The following is a 23502-nucleotide window of genomic DNA, read 5'->3' as shown; positions in this document are numbered from 1 at the left end:
ATTAAGGAAGATCAAAATCGTGCGGAACCTGGGTAGTCGTCTTTGAGAAGGCTCACTGCATTTAATATTAAAATAGTTCATTAATTACCGAAAAAAATTATTATAAAATTAACAATTAAAGTAGCTAGGATTCCACATCGAACCACTTCTTAGGAGACGTTACTTTTAACTCTGCAGGATATTTTTATATTTCATGATTTAATTCAGAAAGCTTATAACCTAACCACAATTCCAAAATTTTATCTTCTGTGGAGGAAGTAGCTTACAAGTACAATACCCACGTTAATTTATTTTTTTCAGAAATGGTGGTAATAATCATACAGTAACTAACAAATTCCAAAAAGAGTTTTGCACCCCAAATATTACTTTTATTTATTTTTAAGCACATATACAAGAAACCTTATCTAAGATGAACACTTTCCAGATGATTTTGGTCTTTTGTAGAGGTGATCGCCTTTGAGAAGCCAAGTTTAAGTTTAAAACCGATGCTTGCTCATGTTGTCAAAACACAAGCCGTTTTCAAATAGATAGCAGTTACAAAAGGCAGATTTCCTGAGTACTCATACTGAAGTATTCTCATTGTTTGTCCTCTTAATAGCGTTAATTATTGATGCTAAGCAGAAGGCTGGAAAAGTCAATAAGGTTACTATGTTAAGTAGAGGGTTGAAAAGGGTTATAAGGTTAATTACTGAATACTGGTGGTTTATTTTCGGATTTCAGTTGCAGATTAATAGGATTCTGCATATCGTCGTTATGGCGCGAACGCAGTTGCAGTTTTGCTGTATCGTATCTGCTGCAACTCGCCTTCAGATTTTATATGTGGACATCTATTAATGATCACAGATAAAACAGACTGTGTATCTCTTTTGGTCACCAGTCTGTCCTATTTCATCACAATATTGATCAAGAGGAAAAAGAAGGAATGGAATCCATGAGCCCCGCACACTTCTTCCCATTTTGCTAACATTTCGAAACGACTATCGGTCTAATGATTTTTAAGTACCGTTACTCAGCAGGTGATACGAGTCACAAACGTCAGTACTTCAAACGGAATTTGAACCTTTAACACTGCGGCATAAGATGTGGATCTTGTAACTGAACGGCGTATAACGTAAATCTACCATGGTGATCACCTCTTGAAAAGTTTCCAGCACTTCTTGGAACTAATAAATAAATATTGGTATATTGACTATTATCTGTCTAAGGCAACCACCTTCATAACAAGCAGAAACCACCCGAAGCAACAGGCTGTTCGTTGTCTTAAAGTGATTCAACTTTATCTACCTTTTCCTGTCGGAGCCACTGGAATGGAAATGTTTAAAAATGAAAGCTGATTTAAAGGACACGTGGTTTGTGATTCACCTAGTTTCAAAGCGATCCAGTAGTCTTTGAGAAAAAAAAGTTGAGATAAAAATCAGAAACAACATTTCAACTGATTACCTCCTCCCTGTTTCGACATTTCATCATTTTCACAACGCTTGCGCAACTATAGGTCAGAGCAGAAGGGTTGAATTTCTACCCGGATTTGCGATTTCCAGTTGTGTCCATGAAGCGATTTTGATAATGCAACGCGTGACTTGAATGGCAGTTTCTTTTTAACCGACAGTGAGCTCCGCTTTCACTGTCGAAGTGGTGTCCATACAGGTGCCTTCCTCGACACAAGGCCAGAAATGCACCGGAAAAAGTCGGTTACAAATGCGTCGCCAATTACTCCACCCACCTTGAAAAGTTAGTTACAAAGCTCCACGAAGCAAAACACCTGGCTGCTGCATGCAATTGAGAGTCTTTGTTCTGCCGCATTTTCAAAATAATGCATTTCAATCAACACACTTTTTCTTCTATTAGGAAACTGCTCTTCTATAACTAGGCACAGATCTAGAAAATAAGTTTAATAATTGGCCACTGATAATACGTCCCGATGAAAAAAATTAATCACATACTTTTTTGTATTTCAAACGCAAATTAAAAATCACCAAGACATTCTCTTTTTATCAAAAAATTATTAAATTCCTTTTAAACATAAAACTTCTGTTTAAATAACAGGAACAAAGACATGAAAAATTGAAACATGGCTTGAGGAATATGTTGCATGTCTTTTCGAAGAAACATATTCGTATTTTAAACTATTATTAAGTGCAAATCCAAAAACATCATTGTATGTCAATAAAGGAAAATAACCTCAGAAACCAGCTTAGCTTAACTCCAGCCCAGCAGGGCCCGACAGGCAAAAATCGCCAAACATTGACAATTCTTATATTCTATTCCCGGTGGTTATAAAATAAATTATTTTTTATAACTTTTCCTGTCTAGGGAAAAAGGAATCGGTTTCGCTTAGAAAATTCTCCACTAGCGGACATCTTTCCCTTTAGGCAGATAAATTTAAGTGGAGAAAAATATAACATTAAACCAGTCAGTCCCCCACCCCTTTCCATATATATAAATATCTGTTAAAAAAAATAAATAGATCATAATTATAGCTGAAATTAGCAATAGCCCTTTAATTATTCATTTTAATTTGGTTATTTTCCCTATTTTAAAAATACCAATTCCTTATAGTAACTTTTCTGGACTGCAGCATTTCTAGATTAATCTCTATCATACGTCAAATGACTTTTACATAACGCTAGTGATGTAAATGGACCTAAAATTTAAACAGCCTATAATAATTTTAGAGTATTTTTAATTATCCTATAAGTTATTTCTCCCGCCTTCTTAGCATGCCATCGTGGTGTAGTGGTCAGCACGCTCGACGCGTATTCGAGAGGTCCGTGGTTCGAGTCCCGGCGATGGCATTGCTCATTTTTCATCTCTCCTACTTCAAAAATATCTACTGTCTTTACAATCCAATCAAATGTGTTGAAACCGAAACTAACATTCTGAATTAGGATTTCGTCCTGAACAATTCACTTTGCTTCCTGGACCACAGCCTAGCTAGACAGTTGCTTGCTGCTGGTCTTTCTACAGTATCAACAGTATCAAAAATCTAAATGATACGACCTGGAACAGGCAAAACCAATATATTTGTAGCCGTAAAATGTTCTAAGAATAGAACAGAATAGTTTGAAAAACTAAAAGTATACATATCTAAATACTTATTTGTTAAGTTGGATAATGGTATTCAATGCAATGTGTTCCCATTGCCTAAATTTAAAGAATAAATTTAAAAGATAAATGTTTGATTGACTCAAAAGTCACTTTAAATACTAATAACGATTCTAAATGTGATTTCGTTGGAAAAAGTTTATTCTTATGTGAGACAACTAAAGGTGATGAAGCAGAATTTCAAACAGTAGCATGTGATAAAACTGTTCCAGCTATTTTAGGTTTACCCAGATTACAAAAATTAAATCTAGTGCAGTGGATATGTACAATAAATTCTGAATCTAGTGAAAAACTACCAGAACCTTTAAATGGATATTAAGACTTATACAGACAGCCCTGCAGGAAAATTCCACTTAGTTTATTAAATTCATTAAAAAAAGGAAGTGGCTAGTATGTAAAAAGATGGTGTAAAGAAAGTTAATAAACCTTACAGAATTTTTGGATTCATTAGTTGTAACGTGAAAAAAAGATGGTAGTTTAAGCATAAGTTTAGATCCTCAGTACCTTAACCAAAATATACTGAAAGGACATTATTACATACCAACTTCTGAAGAAATTTCATCTCAAATGTCAAATGCATTTAGGCACAAACAAAGCACTTTCGCAAACTAAACCGTCCGTTTAAAGTTGTGAGCTTATTACATTTCATAGTCTATTTGGTAGATATTGTTTTTTTTAAGGGTGATTTTTAGTGATATGGAAGGGCTTCAAATATATATATATAGATGACTTATATTAAATGGGGGCAAAGATAAAAAAAAAGAAAAAAAGAATATGATTTAAGGTTAAAGAAGGCACTGGAAAGACCCAGAGAAGAGAATGTTTAATTTAGTTTTAAATGAATGTAAAACTAGGCTGAATGAAGTCAAATATATGGGACATAAAAAGTGGTTGAAGAGCCCCCCTAAAAAAAACTATTCTTTACATAAATCAAAAAATGCCAAGGAATTAAAAACTTTGATAATGTATTAAAATTGACATCGTGTTTAACAGATTTGTGGAGAAAACAGGGCGTTTGGAACTGAAATGCAAAAAAAAAACGAAACTGCATTTAGAAAACTAAAATATGTCTTAGTAAATAAACCAGTTTTACAATATTATGATATAAGTACGCTTGCAGTTTTAACTGTAGATGCATATCAAGGACTAGGTAAAATATTCTCTTAATATACTCTTCTTAGGAACACTCTTAATTTACCAGTGGCATATGCAAGAAAGGCATCAACAGATACGCAGAAGAATTATGGTCAAACTGAAAAGGAAACTTTAGTTATTGTTTCTGCATGTGAGAAATTTCATCAGTATGGAAAATATTTCACAGTTAAAAGTGACCACAAACCGTTGGAATGAATTTTCAAGAAGCCATTAAATAAATGTTTAGTACAATTACAAAGAATGTATAAGTTAGTAGAATATGCTAAGTAGAATTCATTATGGTCATTTAAGGAGTAAAAAAATGCAAGAGAAATATTATCTTGGCCAGGAATGTCAAAAGAAATTCAGCATTTGATTCTGAATTGTTTAACATGTTTGAGTTTCCAAAGAAACAGTGATATCTAAAGAAATATCTAATGGTACGTCAGAAGTATCGGTACTGGAACTCTCACTTTCAAGGCAGAGATTACCTAACAGCTTTAGAGTATTTTATCAAATATGTGGAAATTGGACATTTGGAAAATTTGTCAAGTGTAGCAGTGATAAAACAGTTGAAATCATTTTTTGCAAGGTACAGTATCCCGAAAATAGTATCTTCCGATAATGGTCCACAATGTGGTTGTAAGAAATTTCAAGAATTTGCAAGCAGGCGGAATTCTGAAACCAGAACTTCAAGTCCACAACCAAACTAGAGTGGTTGAAAGGCATATTCAAACTGTCAAGCGAATGTTAGAAAAAGTTGTAGTTGGTAACAAGGATCCGTATTTAGTATAACTGGAATATCTTTAATTATTTCAGATAATTAATCTATTATTTATTATTTCAGATCTTTTAATTATTTCAGATAAAATTAAGTCCATTTCATAAACACTATTTGGAAGAAAAGTGAATGAATGCACTGGTGACTATAAAAGAGAATTTCACCCAAACTAAATAACATGAAGAGCGTGAACAAAATTTACCGAAGGAGACAAGCTTTACAAAAAAGCTTTTATGATAAGAATTCAAGATCAGGAATAACTAAAGGAAAGTGGAAAAATTAGACAAGTAGAAAGACCATGCTCATGCAGGATCAAAAAGAACAGATGGAAGAACTTCAAATAGGAACAGAAGAGACATTCTTAATGAAGCTAAACGGTAAGATTTCACAGTGCAAAACATTTATGAGAATGAAAGTGGCGAAGAAGAAAATATGAATGAATCTGAGATTAGTAGGAGTACTCCAAAATTAGACGTGCCTGTAAATTCTCCTGCACGTAACAGAAGTGTGCCACCAAATTCTGAGAGGTGTTTCACTTCAAGTGCACATAAGTATGGTATTCGGTCTGGTAGGACTGTTAAAAAATCTTATTACTAAAAGAGTATGGGTAATCTTTTTATTTCAGTTTACAAGGGAGATGTCATATATTTAAATATAAGATAAGTCATATTATAATCATAACTCTAGTATATAACAATAGCTAGTAGCGTAGAATAAACGATTTAATAATAATTATTTCCACTTAACATATAAATAATGCTACAGATCATTGATACATGCACAGTAGTTATAAGGTATTTTGTTCCTCCTTTCCGCATGCATTCGTGGTTAATTGAAAGCACGCTCAACGCGTATTCAGGAGGTGCGGAGTTATAATCCCGGCGAAGGCAATGCGAATTTCTTCAATTACCTGACATCGAAAAAATTCTATGTATGAATGGTGTAATAACCGTTTTAATGAATCTACATGGTGTAATAATGAATCTACATGGTGTAATAACCGTTTTTGTTAACCATTTTATAACCTTCGTTGATAACGTCTCTTGACATTTCGAAGGGCGAGTGGGTAAAATTTCTGCTGTTCAGGAATCACGCTGATAGGCGCTTAAAATGATTTAGTACCACGGAAAATGGCGAACAAAACAAAATAATAACAATAATGTAGTGCCAATGTTGAATACCAGATGGCGTACAGATTGCTCATCGCATAATTCTTTTAACGTTTTATTTTTCGTTTTGTGAGCTGGAAATAAGATGAGTTGGGACTCAAGTTGCAGTAAAATAACGACGACGATAAAGACGTAAATAAAAATGTATTGAAGAAGTTAATTCAGTTTATAACTAACTTATTTGTTAAAAATGTAAATACTTTAAATGTAATTAAACGTGCCTATCCTTTCAAGTAGTTTCTTAGATGTTTTTTCCAAGAAGGTATTACCACAACAGTAATATATACATGTAAAATATAAAATAAGAAAATAAATCTCTAATAAGTTACTAACTTAATTACCGATAGCTTTTTAAATTTCATCTTTACATTTCTTTATGTCTGCCAGCTAGCATTTGCAATGTATTAAAATTTCTCTCGACTGCGTCATCCCTAGATCAATCCATACATATTACTTAATAACGCTGATGACGTAACTAATTCGGAACTTAAACGAAACCTTCTCTTGGTAAGCTTCCATATTGGATAACTGCGCACTCTAGCTCTGCTGCCGTTTTAACGCTTGCGTGCTGCTTTTCTCCTGCTGCAATAGTATCAAAAATGCAAATATTCTCGAATAGGCACGATTAGAGAGCCAAGTGAATTGTGCCTGGAAATGTCAATTGAAATAAAGATGAATATTTAATATACTTCGACTACAAAGTTTGTTGTTCGTTACGGATTCAACATTCTACTTTCTATGCCATCAACTGTCTCTACAGTATTCATTACTTCTAAGACTCCTTTCCTTTACATACCTGCATATATATTTTATTTTTACTGACCTTTCACATTGCCACCTGTATTGTCTCTCATTGTAGTTTGTCCTTAATTACCACAGATCAGATTACTGAGAAAGCGTGGAAAAGTAAATTTTTTAGAATGAGAAGAAGGAAAAATAACTTTCCCTTAAGAAAGCAGCAGAGCTACAAGAAATTTTTGCTTACAGAACACTTTTCCTAGAAAAACTATAAAGTGCATCAATTTAAAAAAAAAGAATCTCGCGCTCTTGACCGACTTGGGCTTCCAGTCTTCTAGGTAAAAACCGAAAATCCACAGAAGGCAAAGAGAGGCCGCGTTCGCTTTCTACCACAGACGAATGGCTATACAGCCCGAAAAATACGAGAGGTGTCGTCTAGACGTCGACATTGATTGATGAGAACCACTCCAAGGGCAGGAAAGGGAAAATAAGCAAGAAAGGAATATAAATAAAAGGCAATTAAACGCCCTCTTTTGCTTTCTCGGAAAATTCTATTTATTTCGCTCGAAATAAATATTACAATAAACTAAACAAGCAAAGACATAAGGGAAATCGTTTCTGTACACGTCACAAATTTACCATTCATTGACGCAGTGGCAAGTGAGTGAGTTCTTTGCTGGTAACTACTTTTCTAGGTAGAGAATTTATTGTCGGGACTTGACGAATTCGGTGATGTTCGAAGAAAAACGATGACTAAGATATTATAAGCAAAATTGTGAAGTTTACCTTAGAAGGAATTGTTTCTAATGAATAATAATGACACAAAAATGACTTACAAATACCATAATTTTACAACCAAAAGAGTTTGTACCGATATACTGAAAAAATTAATTAAAATAAATATATAAATAAATTCATATCCAATGGCAATATTGATTTTCGCTCTAAGAAATACCGGCCACTTTCACGATTGGTCGCTATGACAAGATTTTTTGGTATAATATTATTCTGTATAGTGACCGGTTCATAACCTAGCCGAAACCATTAACTGTGTATTAAGACGATCGCCAAAATGTCTATTCATCAAACTAAAATATTCTGTACACTAAATACAGTTATTAAATATTAAATATAAAATTTTTACTATAAAAGAAAAATTATTATTTTTAATCGAAAACAGTTGAATCATTGATCATAATCGAAATCATACATGAATCATATTTTTTTTTTCTTTTCAACGCGGCATAATTTTTCACACACGCTTGACGCGACAGGTGTAAAACATTACATTCCTATAATGTTTATGTGAATTTTTTCATTACGTATCTCGATTCGTCGTAACAGTGGCATTCATGCTACCGTTTCAAGTTACCATTAGTGTTAATTTGTCTTCTCATCTTAATACAACTAAGTAAAATCCAATCTTTAGGTCTTGGAATTATCAAATTATTTCAAATGCGCGGTAATACGTTTTTTTTTAATGGAAGAACGCTTTATTTAATAGCCATTAGTTTTGTGCCACTACAAGGGCCGGAAGTGCGGGCCATTTTATTATGGAAGCAAATGATAGGTAACTATTGATGCCTCCTATGAAAGGACGGACAATTACAACCTTGCCTTCCCCGGGATTCGAACCCGGGCCCATCGCTACGTCAATCAGGGTCGCTAACCACTATACAGGCTGAGAGGCTGCGTCGTAACACTGATCAACTAGAGCCGGGAGTGGACCTGGTCCCTACCGCCCACTAGTTGGGCGATCTAAACTTTAATGGTGAGCGGTAGAGGCTTTTGTCCATCCGATGATGAAAGTCCGTTCAACTGCACTTAGCTGTCTCCTGTTTCCATGTATTTATGCCACTTCTTTTAACTGTTGTTCAGTGATTACTGCGCGCATAAGGGGATTATCGCATCTTATCAAAGCACAAGTACGAGAAATTTTTTTTGGGAAACGAACTTTTCCTTTTTCTACCATTAACGGTTTCACAGCCGAAATATTCGTTGGAACCGATGTCCCGGGTATGCAATCGCCAGAGATATATTTTCTGTCTCTTATAAATATAAGCAAAGTGTAAATAAATGGATAAATTTAGCCATATATATTTTTGCTCTACTCAAAAAATTACTTTGCATTCATGGTAAACTAAGTTACTGCGAAATCAGTGGACGGTAAGGAAATTTCACTACCTACAAAAAAGGCGGTAAGTATAAAAAGGTTGACTACCTCTGGATTAGAGTATGACAGGGTTTGCCGATTCAACAATATACGCAGGTGAACTAATTAATATGATTTCTTTACGCCTTTAATTATGATTATTTTTTCCTTTACCATTTATTTGCTTTTAATCGAATACATGAAAAAAATATGAAACTGAATGGATGAGAATACGATAAAAAAACGTGTTTTAAGAGAAAGTTGTACTAAATGAAGGCAGCACGAAAGTACATGTATGAAATTTTAATCCTGACTGAAAACGAAATCATACAACTATAAAAATAGTTAGGTATTGAGATCGACAAAAGACACAACTCGAAAAACGAAGAACTTTAGTTTGAAACTGATCGAAAAACATTTTGAAATTCACGCTAAAATTATCTTTCTTTATTACTTATTTACTGCTTTTATTTATTTCTTTTAATATACATTTCTAAAGCAGCATTAAAACTCTGATAAAGGAAGAAATTGAAAAATGAATTTTTAATTTTGTAAACACCTTAAAACAATTAGGTTGTAATGTAGAAAATAATAAGATGGTTCATTTAAAATGGTCCTTTACTAAAACAGTTCATACTATTTTAGAAAAGGAAACAATTAACCAAAAGACCAAATCAAGTAAGCAAACGTCATCGGATGAATATCGGAGTTAAGTGTTTCTGCAGTTATTAATAAAATTTATAACCATTTTGCAATGACTTTCGTTTAATGTTTGTGATCTGATTTCCAAATTTTAAAATATTTTTCACCTAATTCTAGCCAGTTTCAATTTATTTTTGTTTTAGAGAAGTGTATTGGAAACAAACTTGCAAAAGAACTACATTTAAATTTTATTATGGATAAACATCAAGATCACATTTTTGTATATTCTGTAAATACACCAAGCACAGATTTTGTATAAATTACGTGCTTGCAATATAAATCAAAACTCAAACCACTGTTACGAAATCATGAGAGATAAGTGACGTATGGCGTCCACTCAAAACATTTTTAGAGTCATTACGTTACCTCGATACAGGAAACTTGAAAAATGTGCAATATTCTTTGCCGCGAATCGAACTTCGGGCCTCCCGATTACGCGTCGGACGTGCTTCCAGTTACACCACGAAGGTATGCGGATAGACGAGAGAAACTACCTTATAAAGTAAAAAAAAAAAAAAAAAAAAAAAAAAAAAAAAAAAAACATTGTCTTATGTTACACACCATGTGCTCATGCTGCGCTTAACTGATTCATATTATGCTTCCAAAAATCCAAGCTTGGAAGACAAAGAAGCTTTAAAACTTAGTATTAAAATCACATAGGTCAAGAAGAATTATTAGGGACCAAGGCGTTAGCTTTCGGAGTACCTTTACAGAAAACAGCAATTACCTCCACAACTTCGTTAAGAAAAACTGAATAATCAAGAGTTAAGCATGGCTAAAGTAAAGGAACAAGAACCGTTAAGGGTTTAAAGGTACGAGTGATCGATATAGAAACATCTACAGTTAATTATAAACTTAGAATACTAATATACTATTTTTAGCAACCACTATTCCAATCTGAATTAAGATATGAATCAGTTCATGAAAAGCATAATATTCCGGCAACACATTGCCCACCAGAATCCCATTATCTGAACCGAAATATGTATGGATGAAACCGTATGATAACATAACACATCTGACAATACTATTGCACTCTGAATCGATGCAATCGAAGGTAACATGTATACAGTCAAGGAAAAAATGAGCAGGTGTACAACGCAAAACAGGAAAAAAATTCCAAGAATATTAGGCAGCACAAGAAGTTGCCTAACATACTAAGCAACCATCAAGAGAACGCTGGAAAATGTACCGAGATGATATCTGGGAGTATCCAGTTTCTCTTTCTTCCTAGAGGCTACGTGAGAAATTTCAGGCATATGAACTTTACGCGCCCGTAGTCATAAATGTCCAAGTCCAGGCATATGAATCCTCTACTTCAATATGAAAGCTCTCTTCGCAACAGATTATACGGATTTGTGGCTAAAAAAAAGTGGTTCATGAGCTCACACGTGGACGAATCGGTAAGATCTCTGAACACTGGTAATTTCGCTGCAGGTTCGGGTCTGGGCGACGAGCCAGTTTTCCTGAGAAAATCCTATATGAAGACATCTTTATCAACACAGATAACTCTCCCGTACCTAGTCGTCATGTTAATCAAACTGTGAACGCTACTATCGAGATCGTCTCTGAAAGACAACAGTTTTCTTGCAAATGTAAATAAACACAGGTATTGATCATCAACTTTCTAAGATGCCCACCTCAAGCGTTCAACATCATGGGTGGCAAGTCTTACAGAGAGTTTACTGTAGTTAATCAAAATCATAAAGCACAACTGGAATTGCAGAAGAAATAAAATAATAATAATAAAAACACATTTGGTAACAAAGAAAATTTTTTTCCGATCTATGAATCTGAATTTTTCCATTAACAAATATAGTCGAAAATGCATTTTTAAAGGCGGGAATGAATCAAGGAATCGGAACAGTACGGCTTTTTGTGCGCAGCCCCCGACTGGGAATGAACAGGTTCAAGGCTTTTTTTTTTTTGCCTGAATCAGAGCCGTGAATCAGCGGCATCTCCCACGCAGTCCCTTCATCTTCCTATCGGGCCCGAAAAACAACAAAATGAAAGGAAAAACTTTTTAAAAACAAAACACAAAAAGCACGCGCGTAATACACATTCCGCTTTCCCTGCGATTCGCGTGGTTACAGAACCGACATCCGGCTTAATTTTCTCTCCTTGCCGCGAATTGAATTTTATTTCGCTGGGGTGTCAATGGTACCCGATACGTCTGCAGCAGCAGCTACTTCAGATCTCTTAATTCCAGCTAAATCTGCTTGCTATTTATTTCCCTAGCGGAGCTCATTATTAATAAAAACATGACGTCGAAGGGCAGATGCTATAGTTAGTAGTACCATTCATTCGAATTAAATGGAGAGGGGTAATTTCAGATAATATTTTAGGACAGGCTTATTTTTATTAAAAGTAGAAATGCAATAAAAATAACTACTGTTTCTGCGCAATTAAACATTTTACATTATTTCTTTCCTACAGATTCATTTTTTTGCATATGCCATTTTCCACTATAATGTTGTAGTAGCGCCTCCGTATGCGCTGGTAATACACTCCAAGACCAACGTGGATCGCAAAGAACGCTATAATAAATGAGGCATTCATATATATTGAATAATAAATTACGTACAGTACAGCTCCCATATCCGTGGGTAAGAAGTGTCAAGATTTACTGCCGTTCAAAGCGAACACACATTAAATAAGTAATATATACAGAAAGTTAACTGCCTTACATATAGACGTTGAAGCACACATGCGACCACTTGGCACATTAATCGTGCATGTTCCAAAACATTTACATTTTTCAAATCGAAGCGATCACGGCAGTGGCAATCTTGTTAGACCAAGAAAGCATAAGCAAACAGCGTTGCGTTCAGAACGAAATCTTGATTTTGATCTCATTTTGACTGGCTAATTACTTACTCTCTAAAATTATTATTGGGTGAAGTAATTGCGTAAGTTATTTTCGTTAGAGCGTTATGTTTTGTTATTTATTTATTTTATTTGTTGTTATGTTCATTTTATTCTTTCTACATCTGTCTAGTACGACCTCCATTACACAAATCAGACAATTTTCGTACTTTTTTTTTTAACAAATCATTTAACTTCTTGTACGTTAAAAAGTGCTTTAACTTCCCCTATCACTACTTTCACCGTCAACTGCTATAAAACCAACTAATTCTTGGTTGGTATAAAACCAAATAATGTTGGCTGGTATAAAACCACTCGCCACTTCTCTATTATTTCGTTGACTTCTCTTTCTTACATGTCTGAAAATTCTTCGTTAACAAATGTTCTTGTAATTCGTACGATTTCTTTGTCCCAATTTGAATCGATAGAAATCCATTAAAATGTTTTATACTTCTGGTCACAGCTGAAGTCAGCCAGCATTCAGCGTTGATGAACGAACGCTGAACTGCGTATGAATGAAATTCCAGCTTTGGGCAAATTAAACGGAAGCAATTAAGATAACGTGAGTTTGCGAACTCGCGTTCGGAAGGGGTTTTACTTTTGCTCTCAACGCTACTCCCTCTGAGGGCCGAGGGGGGGGATTCGAGCATATTTGTCAAAGCCTTTAAAAAGCAAAAACAAAGCAACGATTAAATGCAGTACCGGTGCTGCAGATTAGAATGTTCTAAGGAACGATAGGAAAAAAAAAAAAAAAAAAAAAAAAAAAAAAAAAGAGAAAACCCATTTTCCAACGAGGACGGGTAAGAAGACAAAGATGAATCAAATATTCAGCCATGATCTTCTGTCTACATATTTTAAGGAAGGGTGAGCTTAGAAAAGCGGGCGTCTGATGGGTAGGAAAGTACGTAGGCAGAAGTGAGTGGGGCATCAGACACTTCACCATGGATTCCATTGGTAGCGCCCCAGCATACTATCCTCAGAATTAATCCACCATGCGGCCATTTAGTACATTGCTGAATTTCAATGGAAGAAGTGATGCGGATGAGACTCCTTTACTCGCGTACCTTTTTTTAGCTCGCGAAGATTTTGGGAGCTAGAGACTTTATTTTTGAATTCTGACTTTTGAGTAGTGCATCACTATTATTCACATTACTCCCGATGTACAATCACTTGATCCGTAAATAGGAAGAACACATACACCGCACGGATCAAAACTAACGGCAGTGCTTGCAGTTCCTGAAGGAAGAGAGAGTAAAAAGAGGTTTTGGTCTTCTGTAAAATAAATATGTTACAGTCGTTCCTTCCTACCCTCCAGTTGTAAACCTCGAGTATTGTATTTTTAAACGCATTTAAAAAAAAGCAATCTTCACAATTTTCATTTGAAACTTTTTTTTTATCAGTTTGCTGAAATCACATAAGGAAGATACTATGTATCTGAGGTGAGGAAAACAAGTTAAAACTTTTGCAGGCAGAGATCAGCGGTATATGAACCAACGGATTTTCGCAGCTCTTAAAGCCAATTAATTAATGATCACTTCGCGTAAGCAAAGCGATCCTTACCTTCTGTCTTATTGTTTCAAATTTCCTTATGATCTAAGGGTTTTTTTTTTAATTGTCAAAGCTTTACTGCTAAAACACAACTTTGACGGATTTAAAAAAAAAAAAAAACACCCTTAAATTATAATTATGAGAAAAATTATTTAAAAAAAAAAAACGAGTTATAACCCACTCTTAACCACCCAGCATAAAAAAATACTGCTGGAAACACCAAACACCTGAAGTTAGGTTATTTGAATACTGCAAAGCACATGAAGGCTATCTGTCTAAGAGAAGGGATACCTTCGGTAAGGGCTTTCAAGGGAAACTAACTCGTATTCATCGATTAGGAAAACCATTCACGCAGCCACCCCGCTCACCAGGAATCGAGGCCTGAGTCCAACTACTCAGCGATCTTAGACACTTGGCCAATGCGGGCGGAGAAATTTGAGAGTCACGAAAGAGAGTGAAATGAACTGATTCTGCTGGTTGAGCCAGAAATCAGTCTCAGATGATTCTAGGCCACATATGACGATGGCAGGCCATTAATAACGTATCAGTTATATATAAAAAATGTGAAGCTGGCAAAAGCGCACAACTACTAAACTCATACCTAAAAGAATTGGGCGACAAATATCCAGACTTCAACCAACAGCGAGCATATGATGAATTAATTTACTGAGGAAGAAAGTACTCCCAAGGAATGCATTTACAAATTTCAGAAAATGTTTGGCACTCATGAATAATTCAGACAACAAAATTACGCCTGATACACGTTTTGTACGCCTGCAGATTTGGCAGACAACGCGTTCAGAGCCTACAAGGACTGCGGATCCAATAACAGGAATATCTCCACTACGTAAGTGCAATAAATTCAAGAAAATCAGTCTTGCATTTCTTTAAACTCCGGTTACACGAACGTTTCAAAACATTTAAAAATTACAATATATCGTTGTCATACAAGCAGTTTTTACTTACATGCTAAGCTGACATACGTATATACAAAATACTGTTATGCTACGACTTTTTTAAGTTATCATAACGAGTTCCACCAAGGTCAGATTCGAATAAAAGGGATTGGGCAAAACGCACGCAGAATTCCATGGCCATGAACTTCAGCTTTTCTATTTAACGAGGATAAACTATGTTGTATTAATTTTTGTGATATGTAAATCTATGACCAGCAGAAAATCAGATCCAGGAAATCACAAAATCTTTTTTTGGAAACTGAATGAAACATAAAATGGAAATAAGAAATAACACGAGGGATATGCAGAACATTAAAAATGCAGAAGTACATAAACTAATTTCTTTGAAATTAAAATCAAGTCTACCGGCCAAACTGAGAAACTCCGCAATATGGAAATTTTATGCAAGGAGCATATAAAAATTGTGTGTGCGATTATGGCAAAGCCTCGAGGGCTATCTGCTTAAGGGGAGGGATGCCTTCGTGGAGGAGTGTCTAGGGGAAACTGTCTCGTACGCACGGGGAAAACCACGAAACGCACATGCAGCCAGCCCGTTCGCGGGATTCGAACCTCGGACCGAACTACCAGTGTTCAGCGACTTTACCGCTCGGCCGCTGGTGGGCCATATAAAAAGATTCCCGTTAAAAATAAATTTATGAACGCATTATCATTATAAAATGTTCTTAGGATTTTATTGCAAAGTAATGAGTATGCTTATGTGCTGATATATATTCATATCCATACGCCGATTCAGTCAAAATCATAAATATTAAACAATATTTATTTTTAAATTTTAAAACATATACCAAAAGATAAAGTTGCACAATATAGTGATTCATCCTCCTCAACATTATCTTCTCACATCAGTCACGGAACAGCAGTTCAAATATACAAAAGGGGGATCTAAACCTTTGATATTTGGCGATTTCTTGGCAATTTTGGGACATTTTGAAAGTTTCTGGAAAGCGCATTCTTCCCAAAGTGTTCGGCGAGCGTACATAGGGCTGCGTTGAAGATGAGGCCCAGTTAGTTAAGTATTTCAGTTTAGAATCGTGCTATTGTAATTGAGTTTTATAAAGTGAGTGATATCTGTAATCTGCAATATCCTTCGCGAATTTGCCTTACGAACTTCCCCCTCCTTGGACTATTATAGGTGTTTTCCTTGTGCGACCCTACTAAAAATGCCCCATAGAAACCAGTAAAACTTTTTATGGGTACCCATAAGATTTTATGGGTTTTTATTGACTTTTACTGGTTTCTGTTGGTCTTTGTGGGTTTTTTTTACTGGTTTCAAAATGACCCATAGAAACCAGTAAAACTTTCTACTGGTACCTATAGAATTTTTGATGGTCTCTATTGACTTTTACTGGTTTCTATTGATCTCTGTGGGTTTTTCTTACTGGTATCAATTGACACCCATACAACCAACATTCAATGGCAGAACTTTGTACTGGTTTGTATAGGTTTATATTGACTTTTACTGGTTTTCTTACTGGTATCAATATAATAATAAATCTTCTGTTGGTTTATATGGGTTTATGCTATTTTTTATCTGACGTTAATATACTTGTAAACAATAAAATTAACAGAATGAAAATATGATCTCTTTAAGACCACCAGAGTAACCTGGAAACGCAGGTGGTCGTTTTAGAGAGGGTTTTTACTAAATATGCTTATTTATTTGATTAAAATTTTTTTTTTCGGAAACAATAACAGTAATCATATACACCACACACAACAAGGTCTCTCCAAGGCGACCAGCCGCAAATAAAAATTCATCTTTGCAAGTGGTCGCCTTAGAGAGGTGATGCTCAATACCAATAGATACTCACGTTCTCAGAGATACGTTTATCTTTTAGAGGTGGTCGTCTTAGGGAGATTGCATCTACGGAATGAATCTCTCTAAGGCGACCAGACACTCTTGCAGAATTTTCTTTGTGAATGGTCGCCTTACAGAGGGAATATTCAATACCAAAGTATACTTATGTTTTCAGAAATACTGGTCTCTTTCGGAGGCGGTCGTCTTAGGGAGGTGGTTTTTGCTACGAGTTGGTTCTCTGAATACACACACATAAACACTTACATTTCTGATATTACAAATAAACACCGGTATCAACCAACATCTCTTTAACGCGAACAAGTTCATTCAGAATCGCAAAACTTTTCTCCCTGTTAACGCTGACGTGAAAAAAAATTCGCCCTCCCTCCCCCACTCTCAGAAGTTTCCCAAACAAGCAATATGGCGCCGCTCTATTTATTGTTGTGCGATGGTGGTGTTATTTTCTTCGTGGTTGTAGTAATGCAATATATTATTTACTAGGATTTACTGTATTACAAATTTTACTATGTTTTACTGTTTAGAAATTAGTAATAAATAATAAAATACCAGCACTGACTATGAATATACAACTAAAGCCATGCACGTGTAATCGTGTTTAATGTTTGAGAGAACGTTGCTGATAACTGACTAGTTGTGAAATGGAGATTCTGTGCATGAAATTGATTTTCCATCTTTACTTTTAACCTGAAAAACAATGTGCTTAAAGACTGAAAAGTGATAATTTCAGACTTGATAATTTGGTTCAGTGTGCAGATGCAGAAATATAGTTTTTGCATCCTACTGAAACTGTATTTTGGAAAATTTATTTTTTTGATTACAGTTTAGAAATACTTTTTTAAAGCTTGTTCATGTAGATGCTTTATCATTTGAATATTATGTACTAATAAATTTGAGCATACCTTACTTAAAAATGATCTTGCATGATTCAATTTTTTTTTTTGATGTGGCCGAGCAAAAAGAACGTTTTTTTATGTTTTAAAAAATGTACTAATTATATTTCGCGAGCAAAAAAGGTAAGTTTTATTAATGAAATAAACATTGAAATCTTTAATGTGTTTATTAGTTACTGAATGGGGTAGACAAGACATACAAGCTTAAGGAATCTTTTTTCCACTACTAAAATTATGTGAAAATTTAGATGATCATAGTAGCTTACATTGTTTTTTCTTTTTGGTCTATTTTTCTTTACAAGTATGAGACTAGAACCACATTTTTACATTAAATATTTTGTGCTATTTTGTTAAAACACATATAATCATTTTTATGCATACTTTAATTTTCATTATTATTAGTTTGATGAAGAAAATTTCAAATGTGTTTTTCATAAATTGCTTTTGAAATAGAAATAGATTTGTGAATAAGATTTATGTAATATTAAATGTACTAGTCTTGGGAGTATAAAAAGTGAATTATTTATTTGAAAAAAATTACATTAAGTTGAAACCTCATATAGTGGTTATTTTCTTAAATGACCACCTCTGATAATGGCACATTTGTCAGGACAATAATTAAATAACTGAACTTAAAAAAAAAATCATTCATAGTTTTGTCAGGCTACAGGATACTGGCATTATCTCGAATTGTGGAGTTGATTGTTTTAGGAACGTTTTGCTGTATAATCAATTGACTTCGGTGTAGTAATTTTTACGTGGGTATGAATTTTGCAGAAGTAATTGAACGTTTTTATGAGACATTTAAAACCAAAGCTTTTTGGATCATGAGTCTTATAAGGGCGCTGTTATAGCATTGCTTTCAAATATAGTTAGAGTAATATTTAAACATTTTTTTCGGAAGCACTTCCACAGGGAATCCGGTTGTTCTCTGCGGATGAAAAACCCATATAAATAAATCTTCTGTACAGCCTTATACAAATGCAATTAAAATTACTGTCATTACAATTAAGCGAATATAGCTACATTTGTTTACAAAAAGTTATTGCTAAATACTGCACTATATCAATTTCATTTGGCATAGTAATTTCAGAAAATGCTCAGCATGAGGTATTTTTATATTATATAATCTACTGTCAAAAACAATAGCTACCTTTTCAGTACTTTAAATTTTACTATTGAGAATTTTTATGGTTCAAAATAATATTTCTATACATTATTTCAAGTATTCTTTCTACAATAGAAATCTAAATAACTTGCACCTAAAACACTGACTCAAATTTATTCCAATAATGCATTGCTTTAATTAAATTTATGTTCCTTTGAGATGATATATGAAAAACCTTGTGTAATAATAAATTATTAATATATATAGGTAAATTGTATTTTTATATATTTTTTCGGGTAAAGTGCAGAATCGCCCACTTATTTATTTGGCACTTTGTACAAAAGTAAAAGGAATTGGATTTTTGTCAATTTTCTTTTGACTTTTTAAGTGAAAATAGGTCGATGTGTACATGAATAAAGTCAAAGGAGTGCACAATGGCATTTTTGTGCAATTCTGGGATTTTTTTTTAAGTGAAAATATGTCGACATGGATACCGAGTATGTGCAATTCTTAAAAACACTCCAAGCAGTGGGCGATTCTACACTTTCCCCATTTTTCTATAGGAATTTAGTTTCATTAAATTAGTTATTTAGTATAATTATGTGTATATGAGTATATTCACACTTATTCGCATAGATGGAATTTTTACAGTACGAAAGTTTATCTTTTTTACATCAAGAACTATATATACTATAAATACCCATTATGTTATAGAATTTATTTATATAAAATCTGTGGAAGATTATATAGCACTAAAAGTGAGATACGGAATAAAACATTATACGCTATGAGATATTTTCTTAATTCCCGAACTGTGCGTTAAGAATTGGTATTTGTTGAAACTTGTAAATTTTTTAAAATTCATTTTGTTACAATATAATTTATTGTATTTCGGGTACTATTAAGTTTAATTTATTGTATTTTGGGTACTATTAAGTTTATTATATGTTATCTTCATGTTTCATTTATTTTTTGAGAGATACAGGTAACATTCAAAGTATTGTAATAAGGGGTCGATACAGTGTTTGTATATTATTATTTCTTCACTACATTATATTCTTGGATTCATCCTTTCTTCCACGCAAAACATCTATGTGTATGCATGTCATAATAAGCTGCAGGGTGTTACTATCATTGGTAAGCGAGCTTTAAGGGGATAGCAAGTATGCTAAATTTGAACTCTATGTTAAGTTTCTAATTTGCAAGTCCCGTATTCTTTTTGCTTGCTTGTTAATAATGTTTCTCTTCCTGAAAATTTGGGTTTCTTCTAGTTTTGTTTTTTAATTTGGTTTAGTGCATTGTAGGTAACTTAAAATTTAAGCAGATGCTAGAAAGTACCATCCTTTGGCAATACATTTCTCATTAGGGATCAAATTGTTAAACAAGCTGATGTGATTAAATACAATTGTTTAATTTCCCAATTAAAGAACTGAAATACAAATATATGCAGTGAGGTACAGTACTATATGTATATATTTATAATGAAATGAATAATATATATACAGTCAAAGTAATGATTCGCAACCATCAAATGAAATGATATTATATATATATGTAATGGATTCTGTAGTCGAATACAAGCAGCTGAATCCGTAATGAACAGCAAAATTTTGATGGCTTAGAGATGTTGAAACTCTAATCCACAATGAATAAGAAATTGGGCAGTTGAGGTAGATTTAATTTAACTTTTCTTTCAGCAAATATGTTGCAGCCACAAACAAGTTGGCACATTATTTATGCCTATTCCAAAAATTAACTTTTTTGATAAATGTGTAGTAAGAAACAAGGAGCAGACAGACTGCAATCCAGCTAATACAAAGTGTAAAAAGCAAATGCGTTATGTTAAGGGTGAAATCTTAATTAAGACCGAGTTAATTTTGGTTTTCGATGCATTTTTACTCATATTTGATAGTTAATACTGCTATAAAATTACAATTGGCTGTTTGAGTTTTAGTTTCTTTTACAACATCAAATTATGTAAGAGTCATATGACATGAATTAATCTCGAAATGATGCAGTGCAGAAAGAAACTGTTTTTAGAATAGAGAAGGAAAATTAATTTTACGCTGCTAATTTAATCTTTTGCATATTCCTTATTTTTCTTACATACATACATGTACATATATCATTCGATGGTTGTGAATCATGACTTTGGTTATTATCTTTCTATTCATTTTATTTTCAGAATTATATAAAGGTAGTTTAAAATTTTGTAATATGTTTATAGATATTGACATGCATTAAGGACAGGCTCGTAGGCTTCTAGATATTTTAAAATTTTTATTTATTCGCATTGAGTTTTATTTAAAATTACTTTACATGCTTTCTCCGCAATTTAGTTCTGTTCAGTGCTAATTATGTAATTCTGCTGGTTTATGTTTTTATGGAAATTTTATTTACAGTTCTATTTTTGTGTATTGTTTTTTATAGGGATTCTGTATATGGATACCCGTTCTATGTACGATTCTATGTATGGATACTCCACTATAGTATAATGCTATTGGTTTTGTTTATGGGTTTTGTGCAGCGATTTTTCCAAGAGGTACCTTTATTGGTCTGTGGATTTTTGTGTAGTGGTTTTTACAGGATTTGGCATATGGGTCCCTGTACATGCTTTTGTTTACTGGTTTTTACAAGGCATAGACCTACGGAATATCCATTTTTTTTATGGAAATTTGGCCAATGGATATGCATATAAAGTTTTGATTTTTGGCTATGGGTTTTTACTGGGATTTTGTTTATACTGCCTACAGTTCTACAGGTTTCTACAGAGATTTGGCCTACTCGTATCCGTACAGTCGTACGGGTTTCTGTTTACGGGTATTTGGCCTACAGGTACCTATACAGCTGTGCAGGTTTCTTTTTATGGGTTTTTACGGGAATTTGGCCTACGGGTTTCTTTTTATGGGTTTTTACGGGGATTTGGCCTACGGGTACCCGTACAACCGTACGGGTTTCTTTCTATGGGTTTTTACGGGGATTTGGCCTACGGGTACCCGTACAGTTTCTGTCTATGGGTTTTTACGGGGATTTGGCCTACGGGTACCCTCAGAGCTGTACGGGTACCCGTAGGCCAATTCACCGTAAAAAAATTTTATGGGTTTCTACAGGGCATTTTTAGCAGGGGAGCTATTACTTATTTTTATACAGATTAAAATCTCCCTGTTAGTCTGACGAATTTATAAAGCCGATCTCGACAAATCCATAGTTTGCAAAAATAAACATGATGTTCACGTTCAAAAACTGAAAAGCAATTACACTCCAAATCGTAAAAGGGATGCCAGCGAAGGTGCTGCGGTGTGCAGTAGGGGATTCGAAAACGGCTTACGATGTAGATTTATATCTATCAAATGATCTGATAATGCTTACATGGTGTAATGCCGAAAATTTAAAACAATTACACTGCTCTGGGTGATGTGCAAAGTCTTTAAGTAAGATAGTATGCTTAACCTCAGAGAGTGAAAACATTTTCTATGGTATAGTTTACCGCAAACAATCAAAATACCGAGTAAAACTGCTTTAAACCCATACTTTACCGTACCTAATCATGCGTTTCTGAAATAATTCATAAAACAACAATTGAACGACACTTTTCCTAATCGGTACTAATTTAGGTTTTACGAAAACACGTATACTCGTAAAAGAAAGCAAACTTGTAAAATATCCTTTAGTGGTCATCGCGTCCTTTCTGTTTCTCTCCTCTGAGTGCCCAAATCTTTGCAACAATGTCCTTTAAATTAAATGCCATTCGAATGTGATTTGCAGGCACTGACTGAATACGCATTGAATTTGTTTTGGTAATTTTTGTACTCGCACTGCATCAAATTAATAATTAAAAATCACAACACAGTACCATAATAAAATCGTAAAGATTATACTTCTCAAAGCATTTACAGTAATTAGCCTGATCAAACAAAAGCAGTATTACGTATAAAAAGAGCATGATACTTGTGTACTCTGGATATAAGTTACAAACAATAAGCCTAAAACTTACAAATTTTAAGTTGACTGTTTGTAATTTGTTTTCCCCGGAATAAGAAAATGAGTCCATCAACACGCGTGTAGCGTAGCGTAAACTGAAATGATTTGGTATGATATCTGCAAACACGTATGGCGTAATACTTGCATTAATCAGATGAAGAAATAAAAGTTTGTTTTAAAAACTCAATCAAATTTTTCGAGGATGGTCTTATATATAGCTATTTGCTTCTCATTGGCTCCTTGAACACATAACATTTCCGCGAATCTTCGCTTTCGGGATATCTGACAGCTCGACTTACACAAGAAAAAGCTGCAAGCGAAACATTTTCGCCAGCGTTGCTAAATAGATCGCATATACAGGGTGTATCAGAGCAGCGTTTACAAATTTTCAGGAGAGACAGAATAGACCTAGATGATCGAAAATCACATAGCGATGCATGGTCGGAAACGTTTTCTTGGCGCGGTAGTGACGACACAATCAAGAAAGAAAGGACACGAACGGCGTGCGAAAACATGTTTATTTTTCAGAGTACAGC

The 23502-nt window shown here is 34.1% G+C and overlaps 1 long non-coding RNA gene and 1 other non-coding gene across 2 annotated transcripts in view; one reads left to right on the top strand and one right to left on the bottom strand.

Moving 5' to 3' along the window:
• The window catches only part of LOC118201615 (uncharacterized), a 212458-nt gene that overhangs the window by 53495 nt on the left and 135461 nt on the right, over positions 1–23502 (bottom strand). The gene's annotated exons all lie outside the window — the stretch shown is intronic.
• Positions 2720–2792, top strand: TRNAT-CGU (transfer RNA threonine (anticodon CGU)). The gene has a single exon. It is a non-coding gene; the product is annotated as a tRNA-Thr (tRNA).

The sequence above is a fragment of the Stegodyphus dumicola genome, chromosome 1 (assembly GCF_044657685.1).
Source record: "Stegodyphus dumicola isolate Sdum_Otavi_A_Nest chromosome 1, ASM4465768v1".
Taxonomy (NCBI): domain Eukaryota; kingdom Metazoa; phylum Arthropoda; class Arachnida; order Araneae; family Eresidae; genus Stegodyphus; species Stegodyphus dumicola.
Note: the sequence above shows the minus strand (reverse complement) of the source record. Positions and strands in the feature narration are given on the sequence as shown.